We start from the raw sequence: 22,505 nt of genomic DNA, 5'->3' as shown, positions 1-22,505 counted from the left end.
AAACTTTATGCAATAAGCTTGATCTCCAATCCAATGGATGGTCCTCCATAACAAGGTCCCCATTTCTTGAATTTTCCGAGTCAAATAGAGCTTTTCTTCCGTCTACTTTCAAAAATACCATGTCTTCTTCTTGAAACTCTTGTAGTTTTAAAATTTTGTTAACACTTAGATATTTTGACAAATCTAAGCTTTTCATATTCACTTTTCATTTCATTGACAATCTACTTGCCTATCCAAACCTTTCCAACATGGCCACACCAAGGAGAAGAAATGCACTCTTAACTGTAAATTCCTTTCAGTGGTGGCTTTTATAGGAAAATTTGTCCTTCTCATCATAGTGTGTGTGTGTGTGTGTGTGTGTGTGTGTGTGTGATGGATTTGTGGCTCTCTATGTGTCAATAGAAAGGGAGATTTGCATGTAATATGTTTCATAAAGAAACTATTAACATTTAATATCTACCACATGGCCTTCAAATTCAACCTTTTGTTTGGGACAAAAAAATGAAGTTTCCTTGCTGTTTCCAAGCTTGAGAAATGATGGAATCTACAAGAAACACATAAACACCATTTCCTGGGCTCGACCTACCATTTCCTACAACTGAGGTACCATGGAGTGACAAGTACAAGAGCAAATCCGTACCATCCAATCGCAGGTATTAGACAAGATGGATACCATCCATTTACATTTTTGCAGATGCCTTGAATTCCCAAAAATTGAATTTCTTGTCTATCACATAGGTCATGACACAACAGTAGGTGATAGCCCTGCAAGAATGCATTCTAGCACCAAGTTTGGGAAATGGAGAACCATAGACCCCACCCCCAAACCTGAAGTTTTAGTATCCTATCGTAGAGGGGATTGAGGAGGAGGTCGAGGATGAGGGCAATCCGGTTGCAAAGGGGGACAAGAGTTCTTTCCCTATGACGGTGGAAAAGAACCAGGTAGTACTATCACAGTTCAACCCTTGGTTTGCAGCTTGCCTAGCTTCATCAAGTATGATGGTAAGTGATAAAATGGTGTAGTCAATAAGTTCATCAAACAATTTATGGCTCACTTTATGTTAGCTAATATTAGGGTTCAAGCAGGGCATTCATCAGGGTGTCTTTGGCTCCCAGGGCTAGTAGGATCACATCCTCGTCCTCCCCTTCTATTTGCTTGAGCAGCTTATTTTCCTGCGTGAGGAGCTCCTCGATGGCTTTGCTCCTTATCATGTCATTTTTTGCTTCTTTCATAGTCTGCTCCCAATCTTCTGACACCTGCTGTAGAGCCTTTATCACATCATCCTTGATTTTGGCTGCTTCTTTCGCTTCTTCCTTTTCTTCCATTAATTTTTGTTTTTCAGCTACTACTTGGGCCTTTTCCTTTTTGAGTGTGTCCTATTGCGCTTGCATTCTTGGTAATGCTTTAGCAATTTGCCGGGCTTCTTCATATGCCGCTTGCGTTTTCTTGTGAGCATCCCGGGCGAGTCTTTCCTGCTCCTTGGCTGTGGCCACCGCTTCCTTTTGCTCATTTAATTATTTTTGTGTTTCCTCAGCTTTCTTATTTGCAGCCTTTCTGTCATCATCCTTCACTATGATCACTCCCTTTAGCCATTCTATCTCCCCATCGTGTTTCTTTTGCAGCACATCGGCCTCCTCCTTCATCATTTCTTTTAGTTTCAGGCTGGATGGTCCCATGAGCATGGATTTACATGCTTTTATTCTGCTTTGTGCTCCTTCAACCCTGTTCCAGGCATTTTTGTTCAACTTGGCTATGTAGTTGTGTTCATCAATGTTCCTCCTGTGGAGCACCTGGATTTTGTCCAGTTGAATCAGGGCTAGCTCTAGAGCCCGATCTAAATCTGTTACTGGGGCATCCGGGAAATCTTCTCCATCCATTTCATCCCTGAGGTTTATGGTGACCTCTTCTGTGGGCTTAAGATTTTTACTGTTTTCCACCTTACTTTTCCCCTTGTCCTGGGTTTCTTTGCGCTCCTCTTCTGCCCTTTTGTCTTGTTCTTCCTTGTCAGCCCTTTCTTTCCTTTCCCTTTCCTCTTGTTGTTGTTTTTCTTGCTTCTTTTTTTCTTGCCTTTCTGCTTCTTCCTGCTGTTATTTCTGCCTTTTCTCCTGTTCTTTTTCTTCCTCAGCTTGTTGTTCTTTTTCTTGCTGATCTGCCTTCCCGGGTTCACTCCTGTTACCCCTTTTTCTTTTCTTTCCCTGTAGATCTTCCACTTGTCAAATGGATTAGCTTTACTCGCATCGTCCATATCTTTGAACGAGACCGGGGGAGTCTTTTTGCTGGTGCCAGCGTCAGATTGTGCCACCGAGGGTGTTGGTTTTGGGGGAATCGGCCTCAGTTCTGTTTCCTTTTGCCTGTCTTTTTTGGGAGTGTTCACCTTTTTTGCTTCAGGGTCCCTTGTTGCTGCCTGAGCAAGTGCTTGTAAATGTGCGTGCACCATTGTAGGCCCTCCCTTTTCCAGGACTGTTTTGCTGCTCTCTTTTTAAGGTTATCCAAGTAAATTGCTGCCCAATTCATCTCAACTCCCTCCTCAACAGCTTTCAATATGATGTAGTTCTTTGCAGACATGTCCTCATTCTTTGCCATGTGCATTATATTATGTAAGTAGAATTGAAACTGTGACCTCCTTTCTGGATTGCTCACATCCTTGGTCTGATGCATCTGACCAGTGCTGGGTATTTCTTTCTGCACTGGGTGAGCTTTGTCAGAATTCGTGAGTCCTTCATTGTTCAAACCAAGCACCTCATGTATTAGTTGAGTGTCTATGAGTATGGGTAATCTTCCGGGTACAACCACCGAAACAAATATTTTTATGAGACTTTCAACATCCTGGGGTTGTGCTAGTGCTGCCCAGTTTTGGTTGAGTAGCTTCTTGAACCCTGGTTTTGTCGCCCACTCATCGTTCTTTGGACTGCTGAGTGATGGTATAACGCATAGGGGCATCGGCTGTATGGCCTTGGATGTTCCTTTTCCTTTGGCCATACTATCTGTCTGATTGTTCTGTTGTGCTTGATTCGAGCTTCTATTTGGTGCTCGCTTGCTTTGAGAGCTTAAAGACATTTTGTCACTTGCGCTTTCTGCTGCTTCAGTCGTTTGCTTGTTAATATTGTTGTTCGATTTTTTAATTTCTTTGGTTGGTGAGTCATTACTTGTTTCGAGGTTGATCGTCTTGTCATGATGGTCGTTGATTACTCTCGATTCGACATCTTTTTGCATGTCATCATTTTGAAACTTGCCTTTCTGCTTCTTTTTACCTTTTTTCATTTTCTCTTTCTCTTTTTCATTATTAATTTGTTGGGCCTGTTTCCCACCATTCTTTCTGTCTTTTGTTTTTTGCAGCTCTGCTGCCCAAGGTCACTGGCTCGCACCGAATACTCAATATCTGAGAAGGCGCAGTTTCTTCCATTGGTTGCTCCATTCCATAGTAAGGTTTTAGCCTGCATCCATTAACAATTCCTGGGTGTAGTGTCCCATCTAGGTTTTCCAGCATGAATGCTCCTGGTGCTATTTCTTCCTTGATTATGTATGGTCCAATCCACCTGAGCTTTAGCTTTCCCGGGTGTTTGCCAAGCTTGGAATTGAACATCAAGACATGATCCCTTTTGTTAAACACCTTTTGTTTACCATGTCTGTCTGCCCGGGCCTTCCTTCTTTTTTTCCCAGCCTCGGTCACCAGGATGCTTTGCTGTCTGTCTTCTTCCAAGTTTAGCAGTTCATGGATTTGCTCTTATCGGGACCTTTTCATTGGCAGTTTTGCTGTATTGCCATCCTTAGGCTGGGTATCATGAATTCCATGGGCACTACTACTTCTAGCCCGTATACCATTCTAAAAGGGGTCATTCCTATAGTCACTTTGTATGATGTCATGTATGCCCATAATGCACTGCTCAGCTTCCTGTCCCAGTCCTTTTTATTTCCTTCCACTACTTTCTTGAGAGTTTTTACGAGTATTTTGTTGGTGGATTCCGCTTGTCCATTGCATTGCGGGTGATAAACTGATGATTTTTTGTGAATTATCATGTGCTTTGCAGTTAATTCTTCCATTACCTTGTTTAGGAAGTGTGTCCCTTGATCACTTACTAGTTCCACTGGGCACCCAAACCTGGTCATGATGTTCTCGTACAAGAACTTGGCTACTTCAGCAATAGTGTTTTTCTTTAGTGCCTTAGCTTCAGGCCATTTAGTGAAGTAGTCTGTTGCCACTAGTATGTATTCACAGCCAATTGGTTGTGCCTTTGGCTTGATGGGTCCTATGAAATCCAACCCCCATTTGGCAAAGGGTTGTAAGGGTAGTACCGGATGAATGGGCATCCTGTCCCTGTCTGTGGGCTGGCCCAAGCGTTGGCATAAATCAGAGTTCTTAGTGAAGAAGTGGGTATCCTTTGACAGGGTGGGCCACCACAGCCCGGCTTGCAGTATCTTTCTTTTGGTGACTTCTGCTGCTTGGTGTCCTCCAGTTATGCCTTGATGGGCTTCTATTAAAATGCCCACCTTTTCATGCTCTGGCACACATCTCCTACATATTTGATCTATTTCCTTTTTATATAATTGCCCTGCTATTATTGTGAAGTCTCGGCTCCTTAGTGCCAGTCTTTTCTTCTTGTCTTTAGACCATTGAGATGGAAACGAATAATCCATAATAAAATTTCTCATCTATTCATACCAATCATTTTCCTGGTCATGTGAGAGACTGAAGAGTGCAGCGTCCGGTAGGTCATCTGCCACGCCTTGATCTATCCCGGGTTCTTCCAATCTAGACAAGAAGTCTGCCACAGCATTCTCATTTCCCGGGGTGTGCTGGATGACAAAATCGAATTCTTGTAGGATTAGCATACACCAAGCCATCTTTCCCACTAAGGTAGCTTTGTTCACTAAGTATATCAAGGCTTGATGGTCTACATGCAATACAAATTTACTTCCCTGGAGGTAATGTCTGAACTTTGCCACAGCATATATTATGCCCAATCCCTCCCTCTCCGTGGTGTTGTAATTTCTCTCTGTCTTTGTCATTGACTTGCTGGCATAGTATATTGGTTGCAAGTATCCAATTGTTTTTTCCTGCAGTAATGTACCTCCCAATGCTCTGTCAGATGCATCTGTGTACACATGAAATATTTTTGACCAATCTGGACTGACCATGACTGGTGCTTTTGTCAACATCTTTTTTAGTAGTTCAAATGAGTATTGACAGTCTGCCGTCCATGCGAATAATGCATCTTTCTTTCTTAGTTGGTACAATGGACATGCCACATGTGCTAAGTATCTTACAAACCTTGTGTGCCATTTTACCTTACCAATGAATCTTTCTAGTTCCTTTGCATTGCTTGGTGGCTTCATTTCTTGTATGGCCTTTACCTTGTCAGGGTCAATTGATAAGCCTTCCTTCGAGACTATGTGTCCTAGTAGTATCCTTGATTTCCTTGCAAATGCACACTTGGCTGGGTTGAGTTTTAGCCTTGCATCCCGACAGCTTTGTAGACACAATTGTAAGTGAAACAAGTGTTTAGCCCTTTCTCCGGCCACACTAAAGTCATCTACAAATACCTTCATGAAATTTGTCAAGTAATTATAAAAGATCTCTTGTACCATTCTTTCGAATGTTGCTGGTGCATTTTTGAGCCCAAACATCATTACTGTGGCCACGAATACGCCCCATTCGGTTATGAATGCAGTCTTTTTCATATCTTCCAGGGCCATCTTGACTTGGTTATAGCCGCTAAATCCATCCAGGAATGTGTACATTTCCTTTTCGGCCACTTCATCCAATAATGAGTCTGTGAAGAAGGGTAGCGGGAATGGGTCTAGTATTGTGGCCGCATTTAGCCTTCTGTAATCCACACATACCCTTATCTTCATGTTTTTCTTTGGTACCATCACTATGGTAGATATCCATGTGGCTTTTTCTACCGAGTAGATGAATCCCACTCTTAATAATCTATCGATCTCTGCTTTGACCTGTTTTGCATAGTTGGGATTCATTCTATACCTTTGTTGCTTTATGGTACAGCGCCCTGTTTTAAATTTATTTTGTGCTAATAGAACTTGGGGTCAATGCCTTCCATGTCAGTGTATGACCAGGCAAACACATCCCTGTATTCTTTGAGGAGTTGCACCAGTTGTTCTATGAAATGCTCCTCTAGCTCCACACTCACCCTTACTTGTTTTCCTTCTCCTTTTTCTCCCAGATCCACTTCCCCTAGCTTGTCTTGCTTGACCCGGGTGATCTCTTCCTGCTCCCTGTCCTTCTGAGCTTTGACCCATGCTTGGTAGATCCCCCTGATTGCACTGTTGGGCTCTTAGTTCTATATCCTCGGGCTCTATTTGTTTTCTTTTGCCTTTCTTGCTCCCGGCATCCATCTTTTGTTGCAGAATTTTATCCAAGTGTACTTCAAAGAGTGGCACCAAATTTGGATTCTGCTGCAACAGATATTCCTCTTCATCTTCTTCTAGTCCTTCCGCCATGTTGTACGTTTCAGCATGTAGGGGTGTCAGCTTGGCTACTCTAGTTGTTTTATTTAGCCCAAATTCTATGTAGATTTTCTTCTTTCCTTTTCTTAATGAGATTCTGTCTCTATTCTAGTCATGCTTGACTTTAGCATCTCTTAACCAGGATCTTCCAAGTAGCATTTGATATGAATCCTGGGTGGGTTTCTGCATTGCCATAACCACTAAGATCACTAGGTAGTCCATTCCTCCTACTTTTATCTTGGCATGTCTTATCAAGCCCTTTGGTACCACCGTTCTATTATCGGCCATCCTTATGTTAAAAGGGATAGGTTCCCATTTTAATCCCAATTTGTTGGCCAGGTCTTCCGTGATGACATTCACTCAGGACCCACCATCCAATATTACCCATTGCACCTCATGTGTGGCTATGGTCATTTTGATTTTTGCCACATTGTCATCCCAGGTTCTTGGGGGCTGTTCTGGTTGTGCCATGTTGCACTCCACTTCCCCTTGTAGTCCCTTGACTTCTTGATTGAGTTCTTCTGCCCATGTTCTGAGTACTTTCTCTTTGAATCTTGGGCACAGGTCCAAGATGCTTTTTAATGGTATATTTTGATCCATTAGCATCTCCATGGTTATTTTTCTCATACCCTTATTTCTTTTCTTCCCTGTTTTTTTAGCATCATGCGAGCACTCTGTTTTTTTAGCATCATGCGAGCACTCTGTTGCTTCTGATTTTCTTTGTTTTGACCTTTCATTTGATTTGTCCTGCCGTATTTCGTTCATTTTTTGTTTTTCGGGCATTCCATTTCCTTCTTTCTCTTGGTTCTTTCTTTTGCTTCAAGCTGCTTGGTCAAGCTTGTTAAGCTTTGTTTTCTTGCCATGCTCATGATCTACTGATAATTCCCTGGGGGTTTTGTTTTTCTTCCCTTTTTCCTTCAACCTGTTTTCATTTTTTCCTCCTGGCACCTCAGGCCTTCCATTGTTTTGCTCAAGTCTCTTTGGACTTGGCTCTCCGGGCATCTCAGGCCCTCTATGCTCAAGTCTCTTTGGACTTGGCTCTCCGGGCATCTCAGGCCCTGTATGCTCAAGTCTCTTTGGACTAGGCCCTGTATGCTCAAGTCTCTTTGGACTTGGCTCTCCGGGCATCTCAGGCCCTGTATGATCAAGTCTCTTTGGACTTGGCTCTCCGGGCATCTCAGGCCCTGTATGCTCTAGTGGCCTCTTTGGGCCTACTAGGTTCTCTCCAGGCACCTCCGACCTTGTATGTTCTAGTGGCCTCTTTGGGCCTCCTAGATTCTCTCCAGGCACCTCAGGCCTTGTATATTCTTGCTCGGGCCTTGTTGAACCCGGCTCTCTGGGCATCTCAGGCCCTGTATCCTTTGTTACTTTCTTTATGTTCCCCATCAGCTGTTCAACTGGTGTTGCTTTTCCTTGCTTCCTTTGCTGTTTTTCTATGATTTCTTGCGCTTGGTTCCTTACTTGCGACTGTTTTTCCCACATGTTTTTCAGATCTTCCTCTCTCTGCTGCATGTTTTGTGGTGTTCTTTTTGCTTGTGCTCTTGCTATGGCCAATGCATCAGTTATCCCTGCTAGCAGCTGTGTTACCTCCCTTCTCTCCTTATCCAGGGAAATCATTTGTACATCAGCTGGACCGTTCTTGCTTTTTTCCAACTCGGCATTCTTCTCGGTTTGATGCCTGATTTTGAGAGGGCAGTCCCGGCTTATGTGCTCGGGAACTTGGCAGTAGTAACAGCTCGTGCCACCTGTATCCCTTTACTGGTCCCGGGGCATGCCCCTGCCTCTATATCTACCCCGGCCCCTATTTTGATATGCTTGTGGTTCACGCACTTCTTGTGTTTCCACTTGGTTTACTGCTGCAGCTCTGTTCCTCATGTTGTAGCGGTAGTTTGATGTTGAGTGATTGTACATTTCGCATTAAGCACATGTTGGTGGCGTTGTGCACTCTTCTCTCACATGTCCTTCCATTCTACATTGGGAGCAGAACATGTTCCTCCTTACTATATCATTTTTTGCTTTTTTGAATTCTTCCAATAGGGTTTGCATTTCTCCTAAGGCATGTGATTTTGCGAGCTTTACCCTTCTTCTTGTCCTTTTTCTTATCTTCTTCCTCACTTTCTAACGACGAGGATTCCGAGGAGTCGGAGGTTTCCTTCTCAGATACCACTTCCTTTTTCTTCTTCTTAACTTCTTTTCTTGCTTTCTTAACTTCCTGTTCCCTTCTTTCGGCCATTTTGGCTTTTTCCACTATTGCATCAAACTCTTCCTCAGTTTCAACATTCTTTGTATTGACTGAGGCATGACACTCAGGCCTTAACCCTTTGATGAACCATTCTATTGTTTGTTTAATGGTTGGTCTTAGCTCTTCCTCTACTCTTTGCCTCATGCTCAGTATTTTTGACGCGTAAGCTTCCACATCCATGCGTCCTTGTTGTAATTCCCTAATATTACTGCACAATTGCGAGCTTGATTTTTCTTTTCGAAATCTTTGTAAGAAGGCTGCAACCACTTGTGCATACGTGTTGAAGTGATTCTCGTTGTACCTTGAAATCCATTCTGTAGCTCCCTTTGTGAAAGTGTTCATAAACGCATTTCTTTTTAATTCTTCCAATGCTGGAGCGGCAGGATTAGGATCCCGGGGCGGTGCTACCTTCCAGTAGTGCTCAAATCTGTTAACGTGGATATGTGCATCTTCGGATTTCTTTCCAGCAAATACCGAGAAATTCTTTGCCAGTGCTGCCATTGCTGGCTCCTGGTATCGCTCGTTGTCCTCTTGGTCGTTTGGTTGCTCTTCTACCAGAATTTCTATGACTAGTAATTCCTCCTGTGCCAGTATTTCTTCTCCGGCTGGGTGTTGGTTATCCGGGACTACTTCGTTGACGTGTACTGCTAGTACTTCTTCTTCTAAGATCATGAACACCGCTTCCTGCCTCTCCTCTGCAGGCCTGCGATCCCCCAGTCCGCGTGGGTTTTCTTTTTGTGCCTCGGCTGCTTTCCTTGAGCTTCGAGTCTCTAGGGTGTTGGGGTTCTTTTGTTTATGCTGTCAGCTCAATGTAATTCCCCAGCAGAATCGCCATGTGTTGCCTGGGGCACGGGCAAGGCCTAACCCGGGGTGGCAAGTACCCCCTCAGGTTCCTTGAGCACTCTTCAACCTGTCCTGCAGAACGTACACGCACACACACCCTTGCAAGTACACACACACTACTTTTACCCGCAGCACATGTAATTCCAAGATAGACTTACTACTTTAACACAGGGTGAGCTTCCCTAGAATGGGAATACCTCACCATCCTTACATACTTAAGAACACACAGAGAGAGGGATAGAGAGAGCGAGAGACAAGGGTGTTAAATTCCCTGTTCCTATTCAGTAATACTACATAACAAAGGACCCGTCACCCTGAGCAGGGGAATAGAGGTGTTTTTTTATAAACCCGGGTGGCCGTTACGTCCTTGTCACTCCACTACTCCACTCCTTCAGTGCTGGCGGCGTCCGTGGTGGTCCCGCTCTCTTGATCGGTCGATTGCTCTAGGGGATCGGTCCCGCGTCCTCCGGTCAACACCTAGTTTTTTTAACAACCTATGAGCAACAATTTGTTAGATATGGAGAAGGTTTTACGAAATTTGGAGGAAAATCAACCCTAGAAATTGACATCCGAGGAACCAGTTTTGAAGATTACCCTCGGGGGGGTCACTTACAAAACAATTGCCTATCAGGTGAGTTCAATAGAAATATATTTTAAATATATAAAACTTACTAAAATATTTAAATAGGGGATTTATTTATTATATTTTGGAAAAAAATTACAGATTTGAATAGAAAAGGATACATAAATTCATTCAAAAACTCACAGATAAGGGATTTTTAAAATAGGCCTTGAACGCACGCGATATAGTAAGTTTTCATAGAGTGAACCCCCCGAGAGATTACCTCTTGGGAAGAGCCTTTTGAGGTCATCGATGCTTCACTACAAGGGATTGGGCCTGTACGGGGGGGAACACCGGGGTAAATATAACTAAGATTAATTTTATCAAAAAATGCCGCGGCCCCGGTAAAACCCCCGATACTAGCCCCGGTCTCATAACGCCGGTAAAACCCCCGGTAGTTTCGGGGGTATTACCGGCCGGGGGTTGTGCCGGGGGTAATACCAGGGGTTTTACCGGGTAATATACTTGGCCCCTGCAGATAAAATTTTCGGGGGTTATACCGGCTTTGTGTAAAAAAAAAATGGGCAGAGTGGGGCATATTGTAGTTGGGAAATCCCCCAACTACAATATGCCACACTCTGCCCAAATACACCCTTGTAAGGGTATATAATGAATGTTATGCACGGCATAACAAAATCTCCATGTTGCCATAAAAAGAGACAAGTGCATAATGCAATTATATTTTGCATAAAAATAACAAGAGACCATAACGCAAGAGAGATCATAAAAATAACAAGAGACCATAACGCAATTATATTCTGCATATATGTCTGCAAAAGCACGAGTATACAAAATTGTTGGAAGTACAAGAAGCAACATCTGCCAATTACAAAACATGATATTGTTGCCTGCCAATTACATCGATGTATCTACAAAGTAATCACTAAGCTACAAAACATGATAAATAAGGCATATCGCCAAGTCCCTAATCGGAGAGCTCGTCCTCATGCAATGGGGATGGCAGCATTTCCTACACATAAACAAAATCGAACAAGCATAATAAGAACATGCGAGACTTGCTTATACATACACTCACACTACTTTATAGCTAATTAAAAGTGAAAAAACATACCTCAATGTAGCTATCCTTGGACATTATCTTCACTCGAAGACGATTGAAGCCATGAGAGCTTGCGTATTCCTTCTCTAATCGAGTAGGACATCCATCAAACTCCCCTCGCTGCAAATGAAACACATACAAAAACATGACATTAATTAAGCACTCTTCAAAACCTACATAATCACACCATATGTGAAGAAATACTTACAAAATCACGCTTCATGGCATCCATCCCTCCGCTCCCAAGATGGGACGTGCTACTGCTGCTTTGCTCTCATCGCGCCTCCACTTGTTGTTGAAATAAGTGCGGGTTACCATCCTGCTCTGCCTTGATTGCCGCCCACATGTCATTTTCAACCCAATTGGGTTGATTCCTGCCCTCTTTATATGCATCGCGAGCGTCCGAGCGGCGATGCCCAGCTAACACTCCCATCCTTTTTTTCATGAGACCTTCATTAAACTTTGCATCTTCACTTGGTTGTGGAAAGTCTTCATGCAGAGCGGCAATGACGTAATCCTTTCGCTCTTTTGAAACCTGCTTCCATTTTGTCAAGAGATCATGACGAAAGACATTCCAAGAAATTTCTTTTAAGCGACTGTCAAGGTGCTCTCCTTCCTCGTTGCGAACGACTGAACCATCCGCCTCACATAAGTAGAAGTACCCTGGAGGTGTAGGGCGAGGGTCAAGGTGTCTATGTGTGATGCGAGTTGGGGAGGAGTTGGGGAAGGCGCGGTGCTATGCACAACATCCTCAGCGCCCCCACAACAACCCCCGCCTCCCCTGCTCCCCATGCTCCCCCTGCTCCCCTCGCTCGACTCATGACGTCGTGACCCCGTGTGAGAACTCTCAGATCTACGTGAAGGAGATTGTGAGACGCTACGAGAAGGCAATGCAGTGCCAGGCGCGCTGTAGGGGCAGTAGAAGGTAGTGGAGATGGAGACGCACCCCACTGATCATAGTGTTGTGAGAGGCGTTGCATCATCTCATGCTCCTCTGGGGTAAGTGCACCCACTACCAAACCAGGTCTTGGGGTGGGTGGGTCCCAAGGATCACGGGATGCCATATCTGTAATCAAACAAGGTGGGTCCCCGTCTAAGACAAAGGCGTATGTGTGTGCGTGTCTATGTGTATGCATATGCTACATATGTATGCGTATGCGTATGCATCATGCGTATACATCATGCGTATGCATATGCATCATGCGTATACATCATGCGTATGTGTATGCATCATGCGTATGCGTATACATCTGCGTATGCGTATGCATGATGTATGCATATACATCATTTGTATGCGTATGCATCATGCGTACGCGTATGCATCATGCGTATGCAACATTCGGATGCGTATGCGTATTTGTATGCGCATGCGCAGTAGAAGGATGTGTATACGGCATGCGTATGCGACATGCGGATGCTTATGCGTATGCGAATGCGGATGCGTATGCGTATGCGTATGTGACATGCGAATGCGGATGCGGATGCGGATGCGTATGCGTATGTGTATGCGTATGTGGCATGCACATGCGTATGCGGCATGCGACATGCGACATGCGACATGCGGTATGCGTATGCGGCATGTGTATGCGGATGCGTATGCGACATGCGCATGCGTATGCGTATGCGCATGCGTATGCGTATGCGTATGCGGCATGCTACATGCGGATGTGTATGCGTATGTGTATGTGTACGAGACATGCGTATGCAACGTGCGGTATGCATATGTATATGCGTACGCGACATGCGTATGCGCATGCGTATGCGCATGCGTATGCGACATGCATATGCGTATGCGCATGCGGCATGCGTATGCGCATGCGGCATGCGGTATGCATATGCGGCATGTGCATGTGCATACGGCATGCGCATGCGTATGCGCATGCGACATGCAGATGCAGCATCCGTATGCGGCATGCGGATGCGCATGTGACATGCGGATACGGTATGCGTATGCGTATGCGTACGCGACATGCATGTGAGTACGCGTATGCGTATGCGTACACGTATGCGTATGCGTACGCGCATGCGCATGCGCATGGGCATGCGGCATGCGTATGCATATGCGTATGCGTATGCACATGCGGCATGCATATGCGTATGCGGCACGCATATGCGTATGCATATGCGTATGCGTATACGTATGCGTATGCATATACGTATGCGTATGCGTATGCGTATGTGGCATGCGGCATGCATATACGTATGTGTCTGTACATGCGACATGCGTATGCGTATGTACATGCGGTATGCGTATGCGTATTTCTATGCGGCATGCGTATGCGACATGCAACATGCGGATGCGTATGCGCATACGCATGTGTATGCGCATGCGAATGCGGATGCGTATGCGTATGCGTATGTGGCATGCGTGTGAGCATTGTATGCGCATGCGGCTTGAGGCTTTGTGTGTGTGTGCATTGTGTTAGTGTATGCATTATGTGTGTGTGTATGCATTGTGTGTGTGTTTGTGTGTGTGTGTGTGTGTGTGCAGCTTGTTCGACCCAGTTTACCCTATAGTCCCAGAATTAGCCAGAGATGGCTAGCAAAAAAATATAAAGCCAGTGAATAAAAAATACATTGTATAAAAAAATTGATTAGAAGACATACTTGAGCATTAGTGGGAGAGTTAGGAGCAGTTAGAGAATGATTACAAGATTTTGCTTAATAAAGAGTTAGGATCAGTTAGCAATAAGAAACAATTAGAGGTGGGCAAGGCAGCTACAAGGAGACCAATGCTTAGGGGAGCACGCTGTTACCTGCAGCCATCCCAAACACAAACCAAGTAAGAACGAGCATTTATGAGAGGGGAATGCAGGTGTCAGTGCATGCTCCCTCTTGTTATCGAGGTCACAGAATTGAACACCTTGCATAAGCCCATAAAATGAAACAATTTTGAAACCTAGTTTCCTAAGCCCAGAACATAAAGAGTGTCTAGTAATGATCAATCCAAAGTATTAAAGTAAGCCAAAAGATACTAGGGTTAAGATGATTTAGGACCAAGTGTTACCACCATCAAAACCACAATAGTTAGAGTATTGTTTGTAAGTTAATGACTAGAGAAGCACCATCAAAATAATCTAGCTAATTATAGGACATTGAAAGCCAATGTGCTAAGCATGTTAGCTAAATAGTTTAGGAAATTCCTAAGGTCAAGACATCAGATTTTTAAACTCCATAGGCTATGTAATTTAAAGTCCCTTTCCTCAAAAGGTGAAAGAATATACAATGCATGTATTACATGAAAAAAGATCTAAAGGATTCATAATAGCAATCCCCATAACTATAAGGAGGCATGACAATTGGAGGAGTGAGAAAGGTATCTTAAAACTATTCCAAAAGAAAAAACCTAGAATACGAGTGGAACCTATACATAATTCACAATTTTAGAATAACAAGTGCTATAAACTTTGATGTATTCAAAAAATTAAACTTAAAGTACATTTAATCAGGCAAAAATTAGTAGGTTTGGAAAAGGAGCTTCAGTTTATAACCTGTAATGTGATACTTTTAAATGAAGGTCTTTGCCATATAAAAAACCTTTGAAAATAATGTAAAACTTAAACAATAAAACATAGTTTGCTCTAGCTAAGGAATTTTGCACGAAAACATAGTTTAACTCTTAGTGAAAGAAATAGGTTTCACTAATTTACAAAAAATATCACTACAAGATGATCATAGTGGTCCATGTACTAAAAAATTAAACAATTTCTAAGCTGTAAAATCATTCCAATGTACACAAGCTTAAATTTAGAATAGGTACTTACTAAGACAAGTATAAAAACTTAGTGACGTACTGGAAACAGAACATTACAGCTTGAAGACTAAACAAGTATATCAAACACTAGCTAGCATTAATGATTCAAAACTTCAAACTATGTTGATACTGCTTTTTAACAAAAAGGCTAGCATTTTAAAATAACTTGTAAAAATAAAAATATAGCCTTTTATTAAGGTCAAGAATAGTAGTCATTCAGCTTCAAAAAACCATAACCTTTACCATACGTCAAATCATAAGGTAAAGGTTTGATACCTATGGGTAGAAAGAGAATTGTATGAAAAAAAGAAGCTAGCAAGGAAGATATAAAAGAGAAGAGAGAGAGAGAGAGAGAGAGAGAGAGAGAGAGAGAGAGAGAGCAACATTAGTGTTTGTGGTAGTGTTTTTGAGAAGTGGACGTGCGCAGGAGAGCATAGACAAAGCATGGCCAAGAATAGGCTATGGCGATCTGGCACAGGAAGCAAGGCTTGCAGCAAAGAGAAGGTAAATAAGGTAGCCATGAAAGCTATCAAGAAAACTAGCACAGAAAATCTTAAGTAAATTAAATTAAATCCATAGAAGAGACTATGGCAGCTAAGGCGAACAGGAATATAGCTAAAGCTATGGCTCATGGATTCAAGCAAAATATGAAATTAAATCCTAATTATTAAAATTGTAGCCTATATTAATCCAACAAATGTGAATATAAGTGATAATAAAAACCTATTTTTCTAATCAATAGAAAAGCTGTCAGATGGCCTTCATGAGGAAGGATCAGTGTCAAGGTCATAAGCTTGTATGCAAGCAAGCAGGCTGGAAACGATGCAACCCGAGAGAGAGACAGGGAGCAAGAGTGCCAATTAATAGAGAGAGAGGAGCTTATTCAAAGCATCAAGAGTAAGGTCAGTCCGCGAGAGAGAGAGGCGGCTGGCTGTCTGCACAGAGAGAGAGAGAGAGAGAGAGAGAGAGAGAATGCACATAGTGTGTGTGTGTGTGTGTGTGTGTGTGTGTGTGTAGCAAGAGGTGTGTGTAGCAAGACAGAGAGAGAATGCAACTTAGCCCGCCATTTACGGGGAGAGAGAGAGGCGTACTACAAGGTATGGAAGGTATGCGAGAGAGAAAGAGAGAGAGCCAGCTATATTCAGCGTGAATCAACGCCAATCACGGAGAGATACAAATTGAGAGAGCATTCTTAAGTCAGCAGAGAGAGAGAGAGAGAGAGAGAGAGAGAGAGAGAGAGAGAGAGAGAGAGAGAGGCCACAAGGGCAGCAATAAAGGTCACGGCCTAGCAGTTTGTGCAGTGTGTGTATAACAAGGGGAAGGAAAGAGAGGGTCTCTCTTTACCATCAATTATGCACATGGGAGAGAGGGCCCCAGCCATCACTCTTAATAGTTCATATGAAAGAAGGGACAGCTGCCAAATGTGGAGGGAGAGAGAGAGAGAGAGAGAAAGAGAGGAACTTCGTGAGCCTGGCAGCATCTCGTCGGTCACGAGGAGAAAAGGATAAGCTTAAAATACTATCAAACAGCTGCAGTGTAATCAACGAGCACGCGTGCGCGTGTGGGAGAGAGATAGAGAGAGAGAGAGAGAGAGAGAGAGAGAGAGAGACACATCGTTCATTTTGAACATAAAAAAGAATTGTATTTTCCAAAAAGCCTTAATAACAAGATATATAATGTTGGTTTTCCCCGCTGGGGAGAGAGAGAGAGAGAGAGAAATAAGTTAAAAGACTATTTATAGATTTATTATAAAACCATTTAGTTAGTACTTAAAAAAGCCTTAGAAAAGGTCTATCTGCTTGTTTAGGTGGCTCCAGAGAGAGAGAGAGAGAGAGAGAGAGAGAGAGAGAGAGAGAGAGAGAGAAACAAAATATTAAATTTAAACTACTACAAATTTTCTTAAAATTAAAAAAGCCCTAAAAGATATAATACTTTTAATAATTAAAAAGGAAAAGAAAAGAACACACAATGTGTGTGTGTGTGTGTGTGTGTGTGTGTGTGTGTGTGTGAGCATTGTGTGTGCATTGCTTATGTATACATTACGCATTGTGTGTGTGTGTGCGCGCATTGTGTGTGTGTATGCGTATGCGTATGCATTGTGTGTGTGTGTGTGTATACATTGTGCATATGAATGCATTGTGTGTGTGTGTGCGTGCGCGCACGTGCGCGTGCATTGTGTGTGTGTGTGTGTGTGTGTTTGTATACATTGTGTGCATAGTGTGTGTTTGTGTGAAATTGAAAGAATAGGGGTTGAGATCGGGCACTTACCTCTTTGATTAGAGTGGCGTATGAGTGATATGTCGCTGTCGGAGGTCGCGACGTTGAGATCGTATATGCACACACACCTACAAAACCAAAACAAACACGTGCATTAGAAGGAGGAGAGAGATGAAAACGTGTATGTGCATGTGTGTGGGTGTGTGTATGTGTGTTGGGTGAAACATACCTGCAGATCTAGGCGGCCAAGAGAGAAGAATAAGCTCGCGCAAAAGAAATTGGGCTTTACTCAATTTCCCCAGGCCCCCGGTAAGACCCCCAGAAATTTTAAAATTTAAAATTTTTGGGGGTTTTACCGAGGGTGATACCGGGGCAGTTTTTGACGCGCGGCATTTCTATCTAAAGTAGCATGGTCCACCCGGTATTTAAGGGTACTAGGTGGCCCTCATGCCCGCGTAGCCCTGGTCCCCTGCGTCCTCCGCTACTTTAAGGGTACTAGGTGCCCCTCATGCCCGCGTAGCCCTGGTCCCCTGCGTACTCCGCCGTCCCGCGTATGTGCCGTCCCGCCGTCCCGCTTATATGTTGTCTCGTCTCGCACTCCGACGTCGCGCGTTACCATCCCGTCATCCCGCGTATGTGCCATCCGCCGTCCCGCTTATGTGCTATCTCGCCCCGCACTCCGACGTCGCACGTTACCATCCCCTCATCACGTCGTCCCGCGTATGTGCCGTCCCGCCATCCCGCGTATGTGCCATCTCGTCCCGCGGGACCCAATTGGGAGTCGCCTCCATGTGGCGGGTCCTGGACTAAGACAAAGAGCTCCCTAATGACCGTGTAAGGAGAGAGAGGGGGAGCATACATATGAGTGTGTAAGGAGAGAGAGGGGGAGCATACATATGAGCGTGTCTTTGAAACCATTTAAAGTATTAATTTTATCTTTATTGTGTACAGGTGTGATCAGTGGGTCATAGGCAGGATTATCCGATAAGCAAGTCTGCTAACATGTCTGACCGGATCTTGTGTCCATGTAATCGATGCAAGCGAATAGTCATCCATTAACGACAAATAGCTAATGAGCATGTAGAAGATTGGGGGCAACGGGACGATAGTGTAATCGAGAATCAAATATGCCAATACGCCTCCAAAGAACCAGTAGATTTCTCACAGGTACTACCATCATATCCACCACGTTCGCAAATGTACCAACATAATATCGTGGAGGATGTAACGCGTGTGCCCTTAACCACACATGGAGACTCTAACATGGATGGTCCCTTACATGATGAGGATATGGAGGAGATGATTGAGGCTTTCTACATGAATGAAGAGTCCAGTCCGCATGATGAGTCCAATCCAAATCCCATTGATGTTCAACAAGATGATGAGGGCATTCAACGATTGGGATCTCTAGCCTCTACTCCATTATTCGAAGGCTCTCGTGCCACAGTCCTTCGAACTTGTTTGTCAATGCTTAATTTGCAATCCATATATGGATGGAGTAATGCGAGTGTTAGTGCCCTCTTCTCACTTATGAAGTCAACTATCCTACCATTGTAAATGCAATGCCGGCATGCAGGGAAGAGGCAAAGAAGATCTTAGCAGATATAGGAATGGATTACAATAGTATCCACGCATGTCCTAACGATTGCATTCTATTTCGAGGGGAATACGCCAACATGGAATCATGTCCAAAGTGTCAAGCTAGCAGATATCGTCAAGGTCTTACAGGCACCACAATACCTACAAAGGTGCTTCGACACTTTCCTATACTACCTAGAATCAAGCATATGTTCGAGTGTCCAGATATAGCAAAGCTAATGACATGGCACTCTACAAATAGGTCCACTGACAATGTGATGCGCATTCCAGCTGATTGTGCAGCTTGGCAGCATATTGAGCAACAATGGCCAGAGTTCAAGAAGGAACCTCGCCACCTTAGATTAGGTCTTGCCATGGAAGGAGTGAATCCTTTTGGTTTACGGTCCACTACTTGGAGCACATGGCCAGTGGTGTGCGTCAACTATAATATTCCACCTTGGCTAACAATTAAAAAGGGTCATCTTTTACTTGAATTGCTTGTGCCAGGGAAGTGCAAGGTTAGAAACATGGACATATACTTGGCTCCGCTAGTGGATGAGCTAAAAGTCCTTTGGGATGGTATTTCTGTCATAGACGTGTCAAGACGTAGTGGGTAACGATCAGTTAACTTGCGTGGCATTTTGATGTGGCCAGTGGCCTTGCAACAAGTGGCTATCATGCTTGTCCTATATATGGTCCAGCACTCAATGCTCGATACTCTAACTCACTTAAGAAAAGAGAATCATACAAGATTTCTTCCTGCAAATCATCCCATGCGGGAGGGTAGTCTTGCAAAACCACCTACACCATGGACAACCTCCTCTCAATATAACTCATGGATAGAGAATGGAGGGGAAAGTCCCAATTCTTTTGGAATGAAACGACTATCAATCTTCCACAGGTTGCCATATTGGAGGAGACTTCTTGTGAATAACCTGCTAGATCCAATGCATATCTTCAAAAATGTTGGGCAAATACTATGGGAACGCTTAGCTGGAGCTCGAGACGACAATAAAGCTCGGAGTGATCTAAAAGATGCACGGATCTTGCATATGCAACCATATTGGCCTCTAATAGGGGTAGATAAATTGGTCACACTCCAAACTGCACCTTGGGTGTTGACGAGAGAAAAGGAGAAGAGGGTGAAGAAGGTCATAGCCGAATTTTGTACACCAACAGGACACATGCATTGCTTAAAGGGGGCATTCACAAAGGATAACAAACTATGTGGGTTGAAGACACATGACTGGCACAAGTTCTTGCAATATATTCTCCTAACTTCAATAAGAAATTGGGCAACACCAGAGGTTCGCGAATTAATTTACAAAATATCCCGTTTGGTAAGGTGGATTTCTCAAAAGGAGATCACACTAAGTAGCATTGATGAGAATAGGATTAATGCAGCAGAAGCAGTTTGTATGCTTGAAAAGCACTTCCCAACAAGTATCCTCACAATACAAGTTCATCTCATGGTTCATATAGTGGATGAAGTTGCAATTGCAGGAATTGTTCATAGTAGATGGATGTTCTTCCTTGAAAGGTTCATGAAAACTTTGAAGGGATTTGTGCGTCAATGAGCAAGACCAGAGGGTAGTATGGAAGAGGGTTGGTTGGTTCAAGAGTCCCTAGTATACCTCTCTGAATTCCTTGGACAAAGAGAACCATCTATGCCTGTACTATGACACAACAAAGAAGATGACAGAATGATTGGTGAGGTGCTACAAGGGAGGGGACTTGACCGTAAAATGGATCTTATTGAAGAAAAGGTGAATAGGTTTTGCATTCTAAATCATCCAGCCATGGAGAAGTGGATGAAAGAATATGAGATAGAAAGGAATAGAATTTCCAATGAAAGACAAGAGTATAAAAGAGCCCAAAGAAACATGTCAAACGTCCAATATCCTCCAAGTTTAAGAGAACTACCAAAATTTATGAGGCTTGCTTGGTTGCATAACAAACTACAAGAAGCAGTTTTAAATAGGGAGACAGTGACAGAAATTGAGAAAGAGTTTGCAAGAGGATGTAGTAGAAATATGAATCTTTTGGTGCTTTGTGGTCACACAAACGACATTTTTGAGTGCATCGGATAAATCACAAAAGACAAACATTTGACTCGAGGGTCATGGCATCATTTGATCAAGAGATAGTTACAAGGCAAAATGATGAGGTGCAACTTTCAAAGATAGAGTATTGTGGAAGGATACAAAATGTTTTTCAAGTGGACTACAGAAGCTTCCATATGTTTCTACTTGATGTGCAATGGTTCAAGGCGACCACAACAGGGCAAAACCCAACAATTCGAAGAGATGGCTCAGGCTTTGTTGCCATTGACTCAACAAAACTATGGACAAATAGAAGTGACACCTTTGTACTTGCAGAGACATGCGAGCACGTTTAGTACTCCAACTTTTAATTAGATTTGTATATAATATATTTATGGTTTTAAATCCTAATTAACTAAATATATGTACTAATTATTAATTACTCCAAGCATGTGTTAATTTTCACAGGTCGTTTTTCAGCCAGTTCCAACAAATCCAACATGGTGGTATGTCATTCAAGTAGCTCCACGTAGCAAGCAAATATATGAGGGGCACGAGCTTATTCAAGAGCAAGAGGAAGCAAATACCAGTGATATCGATCATTGTTCAGTAGATCACAATAACATCGAGCACGTAGATATAATTGTCGGGTCCGCCAATGATATTTCTTATAATGGATCAGTAGAGGTGGAAGATGAACATCAACTAGATGAAGATGCAGATGATGCAGATGAAGACAATGAGATAGAGACAGTACTCCAAGATCTAGAGAATAATATTAATGACATTAATTATGATCAAATAGACACAAATGCAGATCCTAGTATGCTTAATGATGATGCTGATGTATATGATCATCATCACCGCGTAGACATGCAAATGGGTGAACTTGATATTTTTATTGATATTAAAGCTCACCAAGATCTTCTAGAAGATGATAACTATTGTGATATGGATGATGTTTAATTTTGAAAGTGTTTTTTTTTAAATCCCAAATTTTTCGGGCCTAATACCGGGGGTTTTACCGAGGGTATTATCGGGGGTATTACCGGGAATATTACCGGGGGTTGTTAGCGGATCGCCGCGACGGACGTCTAATAGCATAGCTATTCAAGCACTAACACACTCTTGTTCAATGCTAGGGAAGGAACCCGATTAGGGCATGGAGGCGCATAGAGGTTGTCAATCTCTATGGAGTCTAATGCTAAAACATGCAATGCACAAAGCTCTATGTGATAAGGTCACACACACACATCACTAATCACTAATCACGCTTAACATAAAGCTAAGCAAGATTAGGCATCTACGCATACACATCCAAATCCGAGATACACACTCGTAGAATGCTTCACAAGACTCACAGGGACACTACGGCAATGCTAAAACATGAGACTTAATTAATTAAACACCGTAATTAAGCTAATCGAGAGATTAAGCCCTCTTAACAAAGTTGTGGGAAATTACTAATTAAGCATGCAAATGACTTAGCAATTACCTAGAGACTACTCTTTCATCATCACATAACTCAAAAACATCAAATTAAACTCACAATGACAATATTAAGCTTGCTAATCTCGAAAACAAAGAGAGCTTAAATCAAAGAAAATTGATAGCTACGCGAAGAGAAACACCTGTAGATTGTATTGCAATCAACGGAATAGCAATGTCGATTACAGTGGGC

General features: G+C 43.1%; 1 pseudogene; it reads left to right on the top strand.

The window, feature by feature from the left end:
• The first annotated feature begins 18,595 nt into the window (after nt 1-18,595).
• Nucleotides 18,596-20,359, top strand: LOC147622551 (uncharacterized; annotated as a pseudogene).
• Nucleotides 20,360-22,505: the final 2,146 nt, after the last annotated feature.

Source organism: Cibotium barometz, chromosome 28 (assembly GCF_041138505.1).
Source record: "Cibotium barometz isolate CiBa-2024 chromosome 28, ASM4113850v1, whole genome shotgun sequence".
Taxonomy (NCBI): domain Eukaryota; kingdom Viridiplantae; phylum Streptophyta; class Polypodiopsida; order Cyatheales; family Cibotiaceae; genus Cibotium; species Cibotium barometz.
The sequence above is the reverse complement of the archived record's forward strand: the minus strand, read 5'-3'. Positions and strand labels throughout refer to the sequence as shown.